This window comes from Capsicum annuum, chromosome 2 (assembly GCF_002878395.1).
Source record: "Capsicum annuum cultivar UCD-10X-F1 chromosome 2, UCD10Xv1.1, whole genome shotgun sequence".
In the NCBI taxonomy this organism is placed as follows: domain Eukaryota; kingdom Viridiplantae; phylum Streptophyta; class Magnoliopsida; order Solanales; family Solanaceae; genus Capsicum; species Capsicum annuum.
In genome coordinates, this window is record NC_061112.1 from 39,945,202 (window position 1) to 39,953,383 (window position 8,182).

General features: G+C 33.1%; 1 long non-coding RNA gene across 4 annotated transcripts; it reads right to left on the reverse strand.

The window, feature by feature from the left end:
* Positions 1-2,105: 2,105 nt before the first annotated feature.
* LOC107858628 lies at positions 2,106-7,023 on the reverse strand. Of its 4 annotated transcripts, XR_001671166.2 has the most exons (4): positions 6,882-7,023; positions 5,986-6,081; positions 5,466-5,537; positions 2,106-4,775 (listed from the first exon to the last, which is right to left on the reverse strand). It is a non-coding gene; the product is annotated as an uncharacterized LOC107858628 (long non-coding RNA). The 4 variants fall into 4 exon arrangements; XR_001671167.2 differs by lacking the exon at positions 5,986-6,081; XR_001671165.2 differs by lacking the exon at positions 6,882-7,023 and having other exon boundaries at positions 5,986-6,873.
* Positions 7,024-8,182: the final 1,159 nt, after the last annotated feature.

Below are 8,182 nucleotides of genomic sequence, written 5' to 3' on the forward strand. Positions count from 1 at the left end.
TTCGAATAGATGACAAATCTGTTTTAACAGATGGTCCATCTGTTAGAAAAACTGACTAAAAATGGTTATTAATAAAAAGAAGGTTACCGAAATGGTGAAAAGTCATGACTTTTCAATTATTTAATAAATAAAAATGGTTTATAAAAAATAATAAGAAAATAAATGATAAACACAATTTAAAATTATAAAAAATAGTTATTTAATTTTAATTAACAGATGGCCCCCAACAGATGGTCCATCTATTGCATCAGATAATCCATTTGTTGCATCAGATGGTCCATCTATTACAATAGATAATCCATATTTTGCATGAGATAATCCATTCGTAGCAACAGATAATCCATCTATTTCAAAGATGGATCATTTGTTGCAATGGATGGAAAATTTATTGCAAGGATGGATTATCTAATGTAATAGATGGATGATCTGCTTCCACAACTCAATAAAAATGGATATTATTAAAAGAAATAGTTATTGAAAAGGTGAGAAGTCTTCAATTATTTAATTCAAAAAAATAATTATTTAATTTTAAGAACTAATTAATATTAAGATGTTGAAGAGTCATGACTTATCACATTAATTAAAAAGCCACCAACTTGATTTAATTAAGTCATGACTTTTCACAGTAATTAAAAAGTCACCAAACGGAGGTGAACAGTCGTGTCTTTTTTCCTAACACATTCAAATTCAATCTTCTATAAATAGGTCTCTCCTTACTCGTTCATTCTACTACACTTAATTTACTTCTTGCATCTTGTCTTTCATATTACATCTTCAACCACTTCTCTTCAAAGACTAGATTTCTTTCCCTGACTCAAGTAAGTTTTTTTGGGTGTTAATCTACCCAGTATGTAGTATACGTCGTATTACATTTAGACTATTTTCTCTACTTTAGTGTTTACATTTTTTTTGTCAATTCATGCATGTTCTAGATATGGATGATCTTGTTCGGAATATTACTATTCTTCACGACACCATGAGGGAAATTCAGAGGTAGGTTAATGACATACTGCGGAAATTAGGTACCGTGAGAGCAAGGATGCTTCGAGAGATTTGCAGGCTAAGGAGGGCCCTGCTGCTGGATGATAATTAGTCATCCGACAATAATAATAACAATAATAATAACAATGATAATAATAATTAGGTTACATTTTTTCTTTTAGCGGATGTATTTTTTTTAATTTATATCCGATCTACCTACCTAATGTATTTTATTTTTGTTTAATGAAATAATTTATGTTTGATCAGCTTTGAATTTTTAATTCTTATTGAATTTTGATTCTATCTATTTCTTCTTCTCAACATATCAACGGTTTGAGGTAGGCAATGAGCGTTTGGCACAATTTTGAATACAATAGCAGTTGCAAGAGTTTTGATTTCTTTCAATATATGGATCATCTGTTGAAACAAATTAGTCATCTATTAGAACAACACAAACTAGTGGCAAGAAATATATTGTGTTTCTCCAATAGATTACCCATCCGTTGCAATAGATTTTTTATCTGTTAGAGGAACACATTCTAGTTTGGTGAACTATCACTATCAGAAATTACCCCTATGGCAACGGTTCAAAATTCGTTGCAATAGATATAAAAATCGTTGACATAGAGCTACCGCAACGGTTTTATAAGTGTTGCATATGTGGGTATTGGGATAGGCCTATTCCAATGACTTTTGCAATGGTTACAAAAACCGTTGCAATAGGTCTATCTATTGCAACGGTTTTTGTAACTCTTATTAAGATGGTTCAAATTATCTATTTCAACGGTTCATAACCATTGCAATAGACTGTATTGCAAAGATTACAAGACATTGCCATAGACTGTATTGCGATGGTGAAGAACCATTTCAATAGGCAATATTGCAACAGTTAAGAACCGTTGCAATAGACTGTATTGCAATGACAAAAACACGTTGCAATAACCCTATTGCAATAATTATTAATCTTTTCCAATGGTTTTTCACTACCTATGGAAATTTTTTTGACACCCATTACAACAATTTTTGAATCTTTTGCAATATTTTTTTCACTATCTATTTCAACGTTTTGCCACCTATTATTGCAGCTAGTTTAAATACCCATTGATATAGAGAGAGATAGAAGATTATATTAATACACAATTATATATACACATCGTAACAAAATCTTTCATTAATAACAAGTCAAATTAAAATATCCAACAAACTAGTAATCTAAATCCAAAAGCAAAATGTTAAAGTAGCTTGTATTCTTCTTCTTCTTCTTCTATTCTAGTATTTGTTTGTTTCGTAATGCTGCTAGTGATCTAGCTGAAACAAAGCTCTTAACTTTCTGGTGATTTTTTTAACACCTTTCTTGATTCGTGATTGTTCAACTCTGACCTGCAAGTTCAAAAATAAATAAAATACGTTGAGTACTGTAATTCCAGATAACAACCATCAATGAACAATGTTTCTTGTTCATTTTAGACGAAACATGCTAATAGAATATACAAGTACTTTCAGTCGTATGCAGTTTTGGTGTCTGTAAAGTGATAACTATAAAGAAATAACAATCTGCAATAAGGAAATATCATCTTGGAAGACAAAGAAACTACGAGTAGTACTCCCATAAGCAGAAACAGTTGAAGAGTGGTTGTTGTTACTGGTAATGCTAGGAGGTAAAGGAATATTAAGAACACAAAGAATCCTACCATAAGTACCTGCTCTTGTTTCTTCGTTGCTATAAAATAAGAAAAATGCAACCACTACATCAAGGGTTCAAATCTGGTTTAGCAAAACAAAAAGACACGCCACTGCTGCTACACCACCCTCAATCTCAAATAAAATGGGATCAATTAAATGAATCACCACCATCTGTATTGCTGCATTCGAGCTAGCATATAGATGGGAGAGCCGATAACAATATCCAAGTAAGCTCAAATATATTTCAAACATTCAAAACGCAACACGCAATTGAGGAGCTATTCAGATCCAAAAAGAGAGGCATTATAAATCTGGCAAAGGCATTTCAATCCATCCAGCATACTCACAAAGAATACACCTAGCCCTCAATAGCACATCTTTGTGTCTCTTGAATGTCATCAACAAAATTAGCAGATAAGGCACTTCTAAAATCAACTACTAATATGGTTAGAACTACAACATACTACATACTGTGCAACGGAATATCAAATCTTGATTAATTATACGTATCTATAGTTTAATATCACAAGATTCAGAACTCTTTCATACTCTCAGATTATGTACTGTACTTTCGAAAATAAAGTTCTTTCACCTTACCTTCACCGTACTTGTATCTGCCATACATAAAATATGGCAGAATGCATACCAGTATTACTAATAGCCCACCTCCTTGTACTAGTCATTAAATATATTGCTGGACCTAGAGCCTCACTATCCTACTCATTTGATGCCTGATCACTAGATCTTATGGAAGGTCCTCCAGATTTAATTGAAAAGCTGGAATCTGTGAACTATGAAAAGCTCACATGCACGACAAGATAAGAAACAGTACACAGTTTTATATTAGAACTATAGCAGTAGAATAGAGTAGCAAATGTCCTTCTTGTTTGTTCGTAAATGACATCTCATAAGAATAAAAAATCATATAAAAACAAAAGTTGTGTACTATAATGGTATGTCTGAACAATCTGGTGATGGGTAGTTGTGTACTATACTGGTATGTCTGAACAATCTGGTGTCAACAAAAAATCATAAGAAACATGCTAACTTATACATCACTCTTGATAATGCAAAAGATAAAATAACAAACAGCTACATCACTGTCAACTATAACTTGCAAAAGATATTTGAAGTTTGCTACTTGGATTCTCTACCTGCTCCACATATGACAAGGATGAACAGGCAGGCAGGCAAGAGAAATGACCCTTCTACCTCCCGGTTCTATTTTTTCTTATTTATTTGCTTCCTATATCATAATATTTATAAAGTTTGTCCCATACCATTGATTGTCAAGCACTAAAACTCTATATTTAAATTTATAAGAAAAATTAAAGTTTGTGAGTTTTAACAAACTGAATGAAGTGTTCAAATCCTGTTGCACACCTGGTAGAAGAAAGGGCTTTGCCTTTTAACAGCAGAGACTATATCATAGTTACTGCACTTAACGGGTTTTAACAAACTGAATGAAGTGATTGAATCTTGTTGCTCACCTGGTATAAGAAAGGGCTTTGCCTTTTAACAGAAGAGACTAGATCATAGTTACTGCACTTAACTGATATTTGACAGTGAAATCATATAAAAACAAGAGTTAATCACATAGTCTAGAGAGACTCTCTTCTGAGCTGGCAGGGTGCCTGTTAACTTGTTAACACCAAGAAATCTGACGATTAAAATAGAATTAGATCATGAAGACAATGTTAAGGTGGTATCAAAGATGAGTAAACATTGGATCATTACACGAGCAGCTCCTTTACCCAGCAGATTTCGAGGCAAAATTTGATGGGTAAAGCGGTGACGTCTGAACCAGTGCTCTTTCTAAAGAAGCATGTGGGGAGCAGGGGGTTCCTTTTGGAGAATTCACAGAGTTAAAACAACTAGCCTCGAAGTTCCTAGAAGCATATATAGAATGAAAATACTCTTCTGCAATGATGAAGGGCCGAGCTTTATCTGAAAAAATTCCAGCAAGGTTAAATCCAAACATATAAGTAGATGTTACATACGTAAGGGCACACATGGCAAAAAGAATATGGCAGGATGGTCCATATGAGGAAACTCGTATTGCAACAACATTGTATAGTATAATCCCATGGATCCGTGGAATATATTGCCTCCTGTCGAGATACAACACAATATATTAACATTTTCTATATTAGTTTGTAGGGACTATAAAGCATGCTCCAGCTTATCGTAAGTTTATCTCACAACTAGACGAATCCACAAATTTCTTAAACTACACTCGATTAAAGCAAACACACTGATTCTTCAACAAGAAACAAGTCAGGCAAGTTGATCATAAAACGTCAGTTAACACGAAGATTAAGCTTTGAACATGATTGAACTCCTACATAGACTCATATCCAAACCCATTTAAGGTCTGTAGCACAGAAGTTCATTAGTAACCTACACACACATTTCATTGAGAGGAGAATCACTCAATAAAGTGCCATTAAAATGTTATACATATATTAGGTCATTCCAACTTCACTTATCGTTGAATATTAGAACACTGAACAATTCGCTATTCATAAGAAACTTCTAATAGCCTATTCTTCTAGATTGCAATGGGCTAAAATGTTTATCTACTTCAGCATTATTAATGCCCAACATAATAAATAATACAATCTTGACAAGTTCAAAATTTTAACATTGAATATTATACACAATGGTACTACAATTTTAGAAAGTTTTAACAAAAATACTGAGAACACCCAAAAGATTTCCAAGCTATGGACATGAGGATAACTTAATTATGCATATGATTAAGAGAACTTGTATTCAGTACTATTAAGAACTGAAATCACCTTATGTGTCCAACATTTCCATTTGCAGCTAGCTTTCTTATGTCGCAAAAAACTTAAGAAATGAAAGGTGTCCTGCAGTTAAGATAATTCTACACTGATTCAGAGAACGCCCGGAGGCTTAAAGATCACCTAAAATAGGCACTCCATCCTTACGAAATTATATGATACTCTTTCCATTTTAGATGTTCAAAAAAGTAGGTCATTCTTTTTTAAACGGAGGGAGTACTACATTCAAAGAGTGACATAATAAAATTGGGTTTCTCCAGGATGTGTCCAACTCAATAATGAAAAAGTAAAAATGAACCAAGGCAGTAAACATCTATAGGGATACTAGAGAAGAAGAAGTCATCCAATTTTTAATATCTTTTACAGGCAAAACCAGTAACATTAATTTGGAATAATAACTATCCATATGATTTTCATAAGAAAGAATAAGATAGATAGTATTATTGCTGATCAATGAAAATCCAACAAACAAAAAGTGTAAAGGGAGAAGAGAGTAATAGGAAGATTCAATTACTTGGTGGAGGAACAGTAGCTAGAGCCTTAGCATCATCAGTTTTGGTATGAGTAGTGGCCATATCAGGAGTATGATAATTCACAACAGTTGGTACTTCTGCTTCAGGTTTAAAGAATGAATATATTTATATGCAACTTGTACAATATTTAAGAAGCCAGCTTTTAAAACAATTCAAACTTTGAGACGTTTTCGTCATCGGAACAACTTTTCAACCACTAGTTTACTAGTTTTGGATTACCATCACTAACATAATAAGTCAAAATAATATCCTAAACTATGACGTCCATGAAACAGATGTGGTAAATAGAAATGCCACATCTTTAACTATCTAAGCTGTTAAGATGGGATAGTCACATAGTTTGACATGAATCACTATATATCCCTTGGTTCTTGACAAATACAAGTACATGGAGTTCGGAAGTCGAGTTGAAAGGGTAAAGGGATGAGAAAAGATTTGGGCTTTGTTCGATATTCATCGCCACCTAAATCCAGCCATTGCAACTACTTTACCTAAAGGGACTCGGAATGATACAACTGCTGAAAAGGAAGCAACAACAACAACAACAACACACACAGTGTAATCCCACGGATGTATACTTGCCACTGTCCCCATACTTCCCAGAACTACTCGTATGGCCCACTCTTTTCCAATTTAAGAAATTTTAAATTACTAATACTCAACTGAAATTTTAGAGTGCCACAAAAACAGTTATTTTACAATTTAACTCAACATAGAATTTCTAAACCATTATAAGTAGTCATTCTGATGAAGCTATCGAGTGTGATGTTTTTAAAATCATCCATGTAATCAATATCAATTCACATTACGAAAAGAAAGCTATTAGGCATGAACTCATGGGATTTAATTCTCCCCAATGGACAATACAAAAAAATACCTAATTTTTTGTCTTCTCTGCTAATTTTTGGTTGGGTTATTGTAAATCGGATTGGTGGTCGGAGTGGCGGTCGGAACGGTGGTCATAGCGGCAGTTGGCGTTATACTAATGTGTGGTCGACTACTGTATACTTATAGATGAGAGTGATGAGTTAATGAGAGTACTAAAACGTTATTTTGGTATATATTTTTTATAATTTTTGTTATATATTTTTTATTTTTTATGATATATTTTTTAAACTTTTGGCGGATTTTAAGAAAAAATAGGGAGGGAAAAATGAAAAGCGATGCAATAGTTTTTTTTTTCAAAAACGCGTTGCCATGGGTACTTTATGAAAACGGTTCAAGAAGTCATTGCTATAACATATCCTATTGCAACGGTTATCCACCAATTGCAATGGCAATCGAGTTACTAGAATAACTTTTTTTGCAATGGTTCCAACCATTGCAATAGACCATCTATCGCAACGCTTTTGGAACCGTTGCCAAAAGGTTCGTTGTAATAGGGGTAATTTCTAGTAGTGTGTATTGTGTTGTTCCAATAAATGTTCATCTATTGCAACAGATGGGTAGTCTGCTGAAAATAATTTTATTGTTTGTTGTATTTGGTTCCTATTATACCTCTTATTATTAATGTACAAGTTAATAAAAAGAATATTTTATATAATAAATAATAACATTTATGTTCACAATAATGAGTTAAGAATATCAAAGTCCATAACAAACAACAACACAAGTTTTGTTATTACAACGATCATTGTGGATTACGATCTGGGCATGTAGTTCTTTTATGGCCAGCGTTCTTACATATGGAGCACTTGTTTTTTATTGATGCGAATGATTCTCCGACACCACGTCTCCTCTTATATCACCTTCTTTCCAATTTGATAGTACTTGACATATATATGAATGAGGTATTAATCTCCCCAAAAGTTGTACAGGAACTCAAGATTCTTCGGGAGGCACCGAATTAATATTCTCATAATATGTCATTATATATCTTTCCACCAAATAATATGTAGAGGAGCACTCCTAAATTTTAGTTCTATATTTTGAAAGCGCTGGCATAGTATGTGGATAGTATATTTTGTCCAAGTCAAGAACTTTGCATATACAAGATCTTATTTGAAGATTGACGTGGCAACATTACCATGATCGTCGATACTAAACTTGTAATTTGCTATTTGATGAGCAAATAACCTTTTCCCCAAACTGATATTTGTTGATATTTTTTCCGCTTCTAAAACAAATTTGGTTCCTCCATTTTCGAGCTGGATACGCCTTTTGTGAAATAATTTGAAA